This window comes from Crocuta crocuta, unplaced genomic scaffold, assembly GCF_008692635.1.
Source record: "Crocuta crocuta isolate KB4526 unplaced genomic scaffold, BGI_CrCroc_1.0 scaffold276, whole genome shotgun sequence".
In the NCBI taxonomy this organism is placed as follows: Eukaryota; Metazoa; Chordata; class Mammalia; order Carnivora; family Hyaenidae; genus Crocuta; species Crocuta crocuta.
Genome location: NW_027531270.1, coordinates 1,395,194 through 1,408,574, shown reverse-complemented (window position 1 = coordinate 1,408,574; position 13,381 = coordinate 1,395,194). Strand labels below are relative to the sequence as shown.

Sequence of the window (13,381 nt, the reverse complement as noted above, 5' to 3'; positions counted from 1 at the left end):
TTAAGGATTTTTGTGGTATCAGGGGTCACACTTTATTCTTATTCTATTTTGAGTTTATTTTTGTATTTGGTGTAAGGAAGTGGTCCAGTTTTATTCTTCCTCATATATCTGCCCAGTTTTCCCAAACATTTATTGAAAAGATCATCTTTTCTCCATTGTATATACTTGCTTCATTTGTTGTAAATTCATTGACCTTATAGTGTGGGTTTATTTCTGAGTTCTCAATTGTGTTCCATTGATCTGTGTGTCTGTTTTGGGGCCAGTGCCATACTGTTTTGATTACTAAAGCTTTAGAATATATCTTGAAATCTGAGATTGTAGTAGCTCCAGTGTTGTTGTTCTTTGTCAGATTGCTTTGGCTATTTGAAGTCTTCTCTGGTTCCATGAAAATTTTATGATTATTTGCCCTAGTTTATGAAAAATGCCATTGGAATTCTGATAGAGATTTCATTAAATCTGTAGATTGCTGTGCTTTACGAACATTTTAACAGTGTCACTTCTTTTAGTCTGTAGGCAGAGAATATTCCCATTTATTTGTGTTTTCTTCAATTTATTTATTTATTTATTTATTTATTTATTTTTTAGCAGTGTCCTGTAGTTTTCAGTGTATAGGTCTTTCACCTTTTTTGGTTAGGTTTATTCCTGGATATTTTATTCTTTTCGGTGCATTTGTAAATGGGATTGTTTTTATAATTTTTCTTTCTACTACTTCATTATTAGTGTATGGAAATGTAACATATGTCTATGTATTAATTTTGTATCCTGCGAGTTTATTGAGTTTGTTCTAATAGTTTTTTATTGGAGTCTTTAGAGTTTTCTATATATAGTATGTCATCTGCAATTAGTGACATTTTTACTTTTTTACCAATATGGATGCTTTTTATTGTTTTGTCTGATTGCTGCAGCCAGGACTTCCAATACCATGTTGAGTAAGTGCTAAGAGTGGACATTCTTGTCTATTCTTGATCTTAGAGAAAAAGCTTTCAGTTTTTCACCATTGTGTATGATGTTAGCTCTGGGTTTTTCATGTATGGCTTTTATTATGTTGTGGTATATTCTCTGTAAACCTAATTTGTTGAGAATTTTTATCCTGAATGGAAGTTGTATTTGATCAAATGCTTTTTCTCCCATCTTTTAAGATGAGCATATAATCTTATTCTTCCTCTTGATGCTGTGATGTATCATATTGATGGATTTGCAAATCATTAACCACCCTTGCAACTCTGGAGTAAATCCCACTAGATCTTGGTGAATGATTTTTTTTTAGTGTATTGTTAAATTTGGTTTGCTAATATTTTGTTGTGGGTTTTTGCACCTATGTTTATTAGAGATACTGGCCTGTATTTTTTTCCTTCTTTGTAGTGTCTTTATCTGGTTTGGTATCAGAGTAATGCTGGCCTCATAGAATGAGTTTGAAAGTTTTCCTTCCTTTTCTATTTTTTGAAAAAAAATTGTTTTTAATGTTTTATTTATTTCTGAGAGAGAGAGAGGGACAGCGTGAGCAGGGGAGGCTAAGAGAGAGAGGGAGACACAGAATCTGAAGCAGGCCCCAGGCTCTGAGCTGTCAGCACAGAGTCTGACGCGGGGCTCAAACCTATGAACTGTGAGATCATAACCTGAGCTGAAGTTGGACACTTAACCGACTGAGAACCCAGGAGCCCCAGCCCGCTAGAATAGCAAAGTTCAGAGTTTCAGAGACGGGAAGCAGACGTTTCACTAGTGGATCACTAGGAGGTAATTATAAGAGGAGCCACTGCCATTTCCATCCTGATCCCTGGGTCCAAGAATCCTACCTATGGAACAAATGGTATTGTATTCACTGTTTTCCTAGGTAAGGGCAGTTACACTGGCTTCTACTTGGTCTTTCCTACCATAGCAGCCCTTAGTCATGGGCCAGGAGACCAATACATGGATTTGGTTAGGTGCTGAATATATCTGTTCTGATAATATGATCTGGAACTGGGGAATTAACCATAGAGTGGGTTTGAGGACCTCCTGAGTCCACTTTGTGAAGAACCGGAGCAAAACGGCATTGATCACATGACTTTTATAAGTCCAGTCCCTGTTTTAACTGGTGGATCACCATGGCATTTTTGTCTTCCAGAAACTGTCAGTTCAGAGTTAATGTCCAGTAATTTCTGAGAAGTTATTTTCCTTTCCCCAGTACATAGTTACTCTGATAAATTTCTCTGGAGAATACTAGTGTGGATTTACTACATAAAATTTTAGTTATTAGAATTCTTCCTCAGAGGGCCCCAGGCTCGCCTGTATTCAAGGGACTCTTTGTAAATTGGCTCATTTTCAGATCAAGGAATCTGTTCCAAGGACATCATGATCAGCTAGCCAATGCCAGGGTTTTCTGTGGATCAGACTATTCTGATTACTGCTTCTGATCTGTTGCCTCTGATAGCAACCACATGTACCTTTGTTGTTGTTGTTATGAATTGAATTGCTACCATTTACCTCCCATACCTTGGAATCCATCATTCTCAAAGTGATTCTGTTTACCTAGTCCAAAGGGAATACTTTCCTTACTGTCATTCCTAGCTTACAGAGAACACCCACTCTGAGCTCTTCAGGGATGCTGGGGCTTCCCTCCTGAATGTATTTCTCACAGCCTTGATGAAGGGAGTCTACTCTGGACCTTTCCGGAGGAGCAGGAGAGTGGATGGTCAATCTACCTGATCATCCACTGTAGCTTTCCCATCTCCTGAAGCCCCTGAGCCTTCTTTTAGACTATAGCTAGGAGGTTCTAGCACTTCAGTGTCATTGGAATCTACACCTGTGTCATTTCATCCCCACTTTCTGACATTCATCACTGGAGCCAGATTTCTGGAAAACAGCTAAGTAAATTATTAGAGCCACTCCTGGCCACTGTATTTAATGCACTAAACCTGAATTTTCATATCAGTGAATTTAGCTTTTTATGTATTTTGTTCTGTTCACTCTGGTTTAGTATCCTTAGAATCTGTTCCCACATATATTCCCTATTTTTCTGGTGATAGAGGCATACCTCAGAGATCTTACAGGTTTGTTTCCAACCACTATAATAAAGCCAATATCATAACAAAGCAAGGCAAATGAACTGTTTGGTTTCCCAGTGCATATAAAAATTATATCTACACTATACTGTGACCTGTTAAATTTGCAATAGAATGTCTCAAATAACAATGTTCATATCTTAATTAAGAATACTTTATTACTTGGGTACCTGGGTGGTTTAGTCATTTGAACATCCCACTCTTGGTTTCGGCTCAGGTCATGATCTTAGTGTTCATGGGTTCGAGCCCTGCTTCAGGCTCTGCTGTCAGTGTGGGGCCTGCTTGGGATTCTCTGTCCCTCTTTCTCTCTCTGCCCCTCCCCTATTCACACACATTCTCTCTCTCTTTCTCAAAATAAATAAACTTAAAAAAAAGAATACTTTATTGCTGAAAATCATAGCTATCATCTGAGCTTTCAGTGAGTGTAATATTTTTGCTGGTCAAGAATCTTGCCTTGATGTTGATGTCTGCTGACTGATCAAGGTGGTGGTTGATGAAAGTTGGGGTGGCCATGGCAATTTCTTAAATTAAAACAGCAATCAAGTTTGCCACATTGATAGACCTTTCCTTTCTTTCATGTTATCTTTTGTACAGAGATTTCTCTGTACAGAACTTCTTTCAAAATTAGAGCCAATCCTCTCAAAACCTGCTGCTGTTTTATTAACTAATAAGCTTGTGCAATACTCTAAATCCTTTGTTGTTTCAACAGTTTTTGTAACATCTTCAAGAAACCACTTTCTTCACTCATCCGTAAGGCGTCTCCTCTCTGTTAGTTTTACTGTCATGAAAGTGCAGCAGTTCACTCCCATCTTCAGGCTCTACCTCTAATTCTAGTTATTTGGCTGTTTCTACCTCATCTGCAGTGACTTTCTCCAATGAAATCTTGAGCCCTCAAAGTCATCCATGAGGGTTGGAATCATCTGCTTCTGAACTCCTATTAATATTGATATTTTGACTTCGTCCCATGAGTCATAAATTTTCTCAGTGGCATCTAGTATGGCAGATCCTTTCCAGAAGGTTTTCAATTGACTTTTCCCAGATCCATCAGAGCAATCCCTATCTATGGCAGCTATAGCCTTATGAAATGTGTTTTTGTAAATAATGAGACTTGAAAGTCAAAAATTACCTGTTGACCCATGGGTTGCAGATGGATATGGTGTTACCAGGCATGGAAACAAAATGAATCTCTTTGAAGATCTCCCATCAGTGCCCTTGGGTGACCAGATGCACTATCAATGAAAAAAAAAATTTTTTTTAACCTCTGACCACTCAACAGTAGGCTTAAAGTACTTAATAAACATGTTATTAACAAATGTGTTGTCATCCAGGCTTATAGAACACAGGCAGAGTCTATTTATTTATTTATTTATTTATTTATTTTTCTTAAACAAGCAATTTATTCTCAACAGTTTTAAATTTAAAATCAATATTTCTAATAAAATAGTTTTACACTTTTCATATTTATGTATGGACATGTATTGGAAGAGAATCCAAATGAGTTTAAGCAGTAAAGACGAGGCCATCAATAAAAACATTCTAGGGAAGTCTATGAAAATGAAGTATTTCTGTTTATCTTTCAACAACAAAAAATATATGGATAGACACACCGTGTAATTTTTATTCATTAATTAGATAGTAAGCAGTAGAATTGGCTTCAGGGAAAGCAAGTGAATTAAATTTTGTGGTACAAAATTTAAAAAGTCTAAAGTATACATTTTGAAGTCTAGTATTCACTCATATCTTTATTTTCTCTATTATCCCAACCTACTGTTATTAGACTTTTTTTTTTCCATTTATCAGTGTTATTTTAATCACTAACAAATTAAATTTATCACAAAATCATATATTAGTGAAGTTAACAGTCAATAGATTAAGTGGTGGAGAGAAGTTGCCACCAGTTGATTTTTTTTTCCTTTTTTTTTTTAATAGTTTATTGTCAAATTAGTTTCCACATAACACTCAGTGCTCATCCCCACAAGTGTCCTCCTCCATGCCCATCCCTCCCTCCCCCCACATCCATCAGTCCTCAGTTTTTGTCAGCATTCAAGAGTCTCTCATGGTTTGCCTCTCTCCCTTTCCCCCACCATTTCCGCCCTTCTTCTCCCCCTTGTTCCTCCGTCAAGTTCCTCCTAATCCTCCTATACGTGCACACATATGATATTTGTCCTTCAGGCAGAGTCTATTTAGCATAATTCTTACCCCTATGATTTTTGGAATGATAAGTGAGCATGGTCTCTGTTAGCTCCTAACAAGAGAGTCAGCCTCAGAGAGAAGCTTTGAAGCCAGGCATTGATTTCTCCTCTCAAGCTATTAAAGTCCTAGATGATATCTGTTTTCCAATGTAAATAAATAAACCTAAAACAAAGTTAATGAAAAAGTTATTCTTGTAGACACTAAAAATTAAGAGAGAAAAGTGTAAATCATTAATCTACTCAACCTACATAAAACCATATAGAAAAATATTAAGTGAAAATTAAAACTTTATTACCCAAACAAGCAGCCAGTTCTTAGTTTATTGACCCTGGTCTAGAGAATATAGATAATTGCAAGCAACTGCAATAAAGGTTTTGTGATAAAGGTTTTAATAGGAAATTAAGTCAGATCAAAGATCTGGTTTAGTGGCTGTCCAGAGAAGTCTGTCTTGAGGAAGTGGCATCTGAGCTAAAAGTTAAAGGATAAATAGGCAAAGAAAGGACAGGAGAGTAAGGAAGAGTGTTCATGCAGGGGAGCGATATTTCTGAGAGCCCAAAAGTAAGAACATGTGTGTAAAGAGTATCAGTAATCTGGAAGAATTTCAGTGTGGCAGGCAGTGAGGGGCAAAGCATATGGAAAGAGTCCTGAAAGATATAAAAACTTCCTTAGATTAGTGGGAAACCACTAAAGGATTTTATACAGGTAAGAGACTTGTCAGAATTGTGGTTTAGAAGACAGAGGAATTCCAGAAATAATTAGAAGGTAGATTGAGTAGGACTTGGTATTCATTAGATGGGGGTAGGAGAATGGATAGTCTAGAATGATGCCCAAATTCTAGGCTGGGACAAATGGTGAAGCTGTTCACTGAAACAGGGTACATTTGGAGAACGAACTTACGTGGGAATGGAGAGAGAGACAAGATGAGCTGAGGAAGGGGAGCTAGTGAATGGGACATTCTTTGGACAGAATTGCTGTGAAGGGAAAAAGAGAGGAGACCCTAAATTAGGTGTCCAGGGTTTTCCAAAGATGAGAGAGAGAGGCTTGCCTGTGTTTAAATGTAAGGAAAAAGTATCACTGATGAAGTAGAATGTGAAAATACAGCAGAGAGTCTATTTGAGATGGCAAAGTCTCTGATAAAGTCTGAATCTGAGTATATTTTTAAATCTGTCCAGGTTATTTTAAGGAACAGAAATTTTAATAATGTGGAATAACTATATAGCTGCGGGCAGTTTCAGCAATAAGAGAAAGGGATATACTTTCAGAACTTCAGTCAGGGCACCTGGGTGGCTTAGTCAGTTGAGCCTCTTGATTTCTGCTTAGGTCATGATCTCATTAAGCACTCCCAGTGTACAGCCTGCTTGGAATTCTCTCTCTCTCTCTCTCTCTCTCTCTCTCCCTCCCTCCCTCCTTCCCTCTCTCTCTGCTCCTTCTGTGATCATGCCATTTCTCTTTCTCTCTAATGAAATCAATATTAAAAGAAAAGAACTTCTGTCAGTAAACTATTCACTAGTTTCTACTCAGCATAAATTTGGTACAGTGAGGAGGGAAGAATGCTTATGTAACTACCATCCTTAACTATACAGGTTGCTATGTTTTCTTCAGAAATGTTTTCTTTGGAAAGCTTTGTAGTAATTTTTTCCTGATATAATTGGACAGTATTTGACTAGATTTGTATTATTTTGCTGAGATTACCAATACTGATAAAAAATAATAGTAAAAATTCAAAGTGATACCTATTTTTATTTTTATAGTATTGAATAAAGGAAGAGATTTCCCTGTAATCTCCTATTTGCTTATTTGGTTAATGATCATTTGTTTATATCTGTCTCCTCTATTAATGAGAATAAAAAATAAGAAGTATATTAATGTGTGATACCCTCAGGTGAGCGGTTGAAACTTATTCTGGAGATAGTATAAAATTTAAGGTAAATACTTTCTCTTTTAGGTTTTACCCTTGTGATTTGCCCATTGATCTCTCTTATGGAAGACCAGTTAATGGTTTTAAAACATTAGGAATTTCAGGAGCACCTGACTTCTGCTCAGGTCATGATCTCACAGATAGTGGGTTCGAGCCCTACATTGATAGCACAGAGCCTGGAGCCTGCTTCTGATTCTGTGTCTCCATCTCTCTCTGACCCTCCCCTGCTCATACTCTGTCTTTCTATGTCTCAAGAATAAACTAAAACATTAAAAAAAAAAAGATAAAACATTAGGAGTTTCAGCTACCATGTTACTTAATGCTTCTAGTTCTAAGGTATGATTCTGTGATTCTTCTTCTTCTTTTAAATTTAAACACTTTACTGAGGTAGGAGCCTTGGTTACAATTGAGTTGGTTCTAAAATTACAAACTGATAACTCTGTCAGGAGTTGCAAGCTACTGTTGATGGGCCAGTTCTAGCCCACTGCCTACTTTTATATAGTCTGTGAGCTAAGAATGGTTTTTATATTTTTAAATGGTTAAAAAAATCAAAATAATAATAATTTGTAAAGTGTGAAAATTGTATGAAATTTAGATTTCAGTGTCCATAAAGTTTTATTAGAGCACAACCATGCTCGTTGATTTCCATGTTGTCTGTCACTGTTTTCACACAATAATGGCAGAGTTTGTGATAGATACTGTATAGCCCACAAAACCTAGTATCTACTATCTGGCACTTTACAGTAACATTAGCTAACCTGTTTTATATTATCTATCAGAAAACGGTGAGCATAAATTTCTAATTATGCAACATCATTAACTACAAACAGTGTATTACTAGCAAGATACCCTGTCCTTATGGAATTTCTATCATTTGGGAATGGACTCTCTTCCCTTCACCTGTTGGATAAGCATTTCCCAGCTATTCTTTGTTCTTTTTTATTTTATTATTTCTTACAACAATATAAATGCTTTATTAACAATTGCAGATCATCCCCGTGAGCCAAGTTGTCGACCTAGACAGATACCCAGAACCCAGCTACCAGTTCCGGCCAACCTCCGAGCCTCTCACTCTGACTCCGATAGGGTGAGCATGTTATCCTCGCTCACAGGGCCTCTCACATTGCGGATGATGGAGTGGCTTGTGTCGTCCCTGAACTCCATGTGCACCTGTGTGCACGTCCCAGCAAGCTGGTCCTGCCCAGCACCTTGGTGACGCTGGTCAGCGTAATGGGCTGGACATGGACATGGCTGGTATCCATAATGGCAGTGCGATGATGGTCAGGCCAGCTGTTCTGTTTTATAAAGGATGTTACTGAAATTTTCCAAAGTACAGAAAAGTAGAGAGAATGGTAATAAAATTGCCAAGTACCTACTAACCACCCTGAACAGTTATCAACATATGACCAATCTTTTTTCATTTTTCATTTATATACCCAGAATCTTCCTTCGCTCCTTGCCCTTGGTTTATTTGAAACAATTCCTAGACATCATACCATTTCAGTTGTAACTCCATTAGTATGTATCAGAAAAAAATAATGACAATGATATCGTCACACCTAAAAAAATTTAATATTGATTCCTTAAACTCATCAAGTAAAAATATTCACATTTCTGTTTCCTCAGGTCTTTTTTTTTTTTTTTATGGCTTGGAATAGAGCCATGGATTATATTGTATTTTGTTGATCTTTCTTTAGGCTCCCCTTTTTGTTTGTTTCCCATGCACATTTAAATTATTTGTTGAAGAAACCAGTGTCTTTCTTTGTCTTGTAGTTTGTTACATTCTGCTTGTTCCGATAACCTCCTGTGATGTCATTCAACTGTTCTTTTTAGTTAGATTTAAAAGCCTCATTGTATTTGGTCTTTTCTTTATCAAGAGTATATTTCCCATCGCATAACTAGGAAGTACATCATTACTTGGGTATTTGAGTGATGCTAAGTTTGGTCAGTGGGTTCAGGTGATATTTGCCTCTTCTGTTATCAAGTTCTCTGTCCCCTTTTCATCTAATGGCTTTAGAATCACTGATGATTATTACCTGCCTTAAGTAAGTGATCTAATGAGGGGCTTACAAGTCATGATTTCTCCTTCTGTCACTCCTTTTTTTTTTTTATTAGCTAAGTGTTTTCTATAAAGACCTTTTTCCTTATTAGCTGTTTGCAGATTGAAAATTCTTTCCCTTTCTTTCCCAGTTCTCAAAGTTGTTTCCCTAGCATTCTCCAAAGGTGGCCAAAGCGTCTTTTTTGTTTGTTTGTTTTTAAGTACCATTATAAACTTATGGATATTTAACATACTTGATATATATTAATCCATAATATTCTTTTTTATCTTGAAATAGTTCCATCTTTGGGCAGTGAGCACCTCTTCCAGTTGGCTTCCGAATCTTTTTTCTTCATCCCATAGTTTTTGAGTCCTTGCTATTATGAGAAGTTACTCCATGCTCAGTTTGCATATTTCCTCCCAGACCTGTCATCAGCCATATCTCCAGGTAGCTCTGGTTCCTTGTTTTTTCCCATTTATTTCTGTTTTATTTTAACTCTCATTTCCTAACTGCTCTCTCACTCAATAGTATGAATGTGAAGAACATTACTTTCTAATATCATACTTCCTTAACTGAAAAAGAGTGGAATGATTAGAGACATATCACTACTTTTGAAAAGTTGGAGAGAAGATAAAGAGAAGGGATAGGTCAAGTCCAGGTTTCTGTTTGCTTTCACTAGCAGTTCATAGGATATGAGTACAAATCTTTTTAACCTTGCATCTCCACTTACTCTGTCAGAAGTTCTGGTATTTTTTTCAGTTCTCCATTTCTCAGGACATAGCTTTATATTTGCTCCCCTAAGATTTCTGAGACATTTAGGACCACTTGAAATGTTTAATGTTCTTTAGCCATTTCTTAAAAAACTTAAGGATATCTTGAGGTATTAACAAACTGCTGTGCTGGAACAATGAAAGCAGTTTGGATTTGTCACATTCACCATTGTTTCTTTACACTTTTGGTCCTAATTAAGTTAGAAGGAAAAATGTGACACCTAAGGTGCTAAATATTTTATGGAATAGAGCACTAAGAACCTAATACCTGTGAGGTTTTAAGATTTACTTTTATTATATATAAGTATGTATTTTATATTATAAAATCTTAATTCGATGAATTGGATACTTTATAAAACCTAACGAAATTGACTAGATTTGATAGCATCATTAAAGTAGCTAATTGAGAATACATTTTGTTCAGATATATGAAGTGATCACAAATACAATGTTAAAACTAATAAAAACCAACTTTATAAATATACCTATGGCATTTAGCTCATATTTTGGCATTTATATGAACAACTTAGAATTCTATCTTCATAGAGTACATGCCTGTTAGAGTGTTCTCGTTTTTATTTTCTCTTTTTTGTTTTCTCTTTTTTATTTTCTCTCTTATCAACATTTGGATACAAGTAAATAACTAAAATGTTATTTATAACTGCCCTGAAGTTTAGTACTGGGACATGGTCTCAATTTTAATGAACTCAACATCTGCTAAAACAGTCCAAGGCTGTTGCTTTGAGTAGTGAGCATCTTTATTTACCGCTTAGTATCCCAGCTAGCTAATTGCGTCACTGTGTCTGTTTCTCTCTTCAACAGGAACATGTGAAATGGGTTCATGATGAAATGGCAAATAAAACTCCAAGCTAAAGCTAATTTATGTGACTCCAGAGAAAATTGCAAAAAGCAAAATGTTGATGTCAAGACTAGAGAAAGCTTACGAAGCAAGGAGATTTACCCGAATTGCTGTGGATGAAATTCACTGCTGTGCCACTGGGGGCATGATTTCAGACCTGGTATGTATGATGTGTCTAGAAAACTTTTCTTACTTACATGATGGAAATCCCTGCTTCCATTAAAATTATTTTCTCAGCCAGTTATTACTCATATTCTCTTGCCTTAACATAAGGGGAACCAAGAAGCAGAATCTTCAGTTTCTTTACTCTGCCCTCCCCCACAGTAGTGCTTAGTCTGATTGCCTTTATCCCTTGAAAAGTATGTTTCTTAACAGACATTATTCTTTCTCACCTTTAGCCATAAAGATTTACTAACATCCAGGTTCTCCCTCACATGCGCTGAGGAATTAGCAGCTCCTTCAAGGTTGTCTTTAGTTGTTATTCAAGGTCTTTGGCATCCCCTACCAGATCTACACCCAATTAACACCTCGGGGTTACAGTTCTGTGGGATACATGAGTAACCTGTTTCTTTACATCTCCAACCTAATCCTACATGGCCAGAAGCAGATCACTCAGACTTTTTCTGTGCAAGACAGTCTTAAATTTAAAAAGTCCTGTTATGATTTCAACCTCATTTCTTTCTGAACCTGCTTTCACACTCATATGGCCTCCCTGGTGTCCGCTTTAATCCCTCCTTATATTTGTCCACAGCTCCAGGCCCCACCTGATGGCCACTGTTTCCTTCTTCTAGACTCTCCTATTGCCACTTCTGTTCTATTTATCATGGATTTTCTGGTATATTAGCTGCTTTGGGCTCTGGCATGGCCAGGGCCAGAGGGAACCACAGATGGGAAGCTTGTGAGAGGTCTGTAGTAAGCTCTCTCTGAGTAGCTGTCACCTCCATGGGTCTGCTGCCATACATCTAGTGGGGCTTGTTGATTAGCAAGACCTACAGTTGGGAAGAAGAGCTTAAGGAGGAGTGGAAAAAAACTAGGACAAGCTAGAACTGGCATGGCACCTCTGCATCTGTCCCTCATCTTATCTGCCTGGAAACCTCTTCAGAGAGTAGTGGCAGCTGCCATACCTTGTACATGTTCCTTTATTGGGACACTTCTAGCATGGATCCATACAGGGAACATGGTTCCCAGCTTACTGGAGTTGACAGTAATGCATCCAGCTTGACACCCTGTAAGTTGATCCTACTGACCTGCTTGCTGTATCTGAATGTGCCGAGTAATTTCATGGCAGTGTGTCTGCAGTGTAAGTGCTGTTTTGTCTGCCTGGTGTTTTTTTCTACCCTTCCTAGTGCACTTCTGCTTGTCTTCAAGACCCAATTCAAATGTTACCTCCTTGAAATCTTCACGACTTCCCCAGCAGTAACCTTCTCTTCTATTTTCGTAGTCCTGTAGCTTTTTTTTTTTTAATATTTTTAATGTTTTATTTATTTCTGAGAGAAAGAGAGACAGCGTGAGCAGGGGAGGGGCAGAGAGAGAGGGAGACACAGAATCTGAAGCAGGCTCCAGGCTCTGAGCTGGCTGTCAGCACAGAGCCTGACGTGGGGCTCAAACCCACGAACCATGAGATCATGACCTGAGCCGAAGTCGGACTCTTAACCGACTGAGCCACCCAGGCGCCCCCGTAGTCCTGTAGCTTTGCAGTTAGCAGTTTCTACCATAGTTCTTTTCCACTTTCTTCAAATAGTTAAATACATAAGGACAACTAATCTAGTGATTTAAGTGTTGATGACAAATATGTGCTCAGAATGATTTCCTGGAAATAAGTTCTATAAAAACTAGTGCTCTCACCAAAAGTTTTCTGGTCTGAATTTGCCACACTTGCATGGTAGTAGTGGTAGAAGAGTTTTAGCTGATGGCCTCTTTTATCCCTTGTCTGTTGTAAGAGATTCTCACACTATGGCCACTCCCACTGGATCTTGAATCCACTGGTCAGAGGGTGTAGACCAGTGCACAGCTTACTGGAAATGGTTTGGTTTTCTCTCTTCAACAATGACTTGCTACCTGTGGTCAAGAACAGTATTTCTGAACAACCAGCTAAAAATATCCTAAAGCCTGCCTACTTAGAAAAGCCAGACAGCACATGCCGATTAGATATAGTTAGCTGTGGAAATAGAATTACAGTGATCATTGGTTAACTGTGTAATGGTAAGATGTAATTTACTCCTTAAGGATAGAAAGTGGGCCACTTTGTAGGTTTTCTTTATCACATTACAAAGCACTTGGTATCTTGAAGTGGCAGTTCCCTGACACGGCCCTCATCGGGCTGACTGCAACCTCATTGAGCCATGTTTTTAAAGGATGCCCAGAAAATACTTTGTGTGGAAAAGTGTTTTGTTTTCACAGCTTGTTTTAATCAGCCAAATCTTTATTATGAGGTGTGTAACTTTTATGTCAACTTATTACTTCCATGAAGGATTACAGTAGTGGTTGCCTTTTTTTTTTAAGTTGATTTACTTATTTTGGGGGAGAAAGAGAGAGCACATGTGTGCAAGCAAGAGAGTGGC

The 13,381-nt window shown here is 37.5% G+C and overlaps 2 pseudogenes; one reads left to right on the top strand and one right to left on the bottom strand.

Moving 5' to 3' along the window:
- The first annotated feature begins 922 nt into the window (after positions 1–922).
- LOC144237479 (ATP-dependent DNA helicase Q1-like) lies at positions 923–13,288 on the top strand (annotated as a pseudogene).
- LOC144237510 (small ribosomal subunit protein eS28 pseudogene) lies at positions 8,143–8,414 on the bottom strand (annotated as a pseudogene).
- Positions 13,289–13,381: the final 93 nt, after the last annotated feature.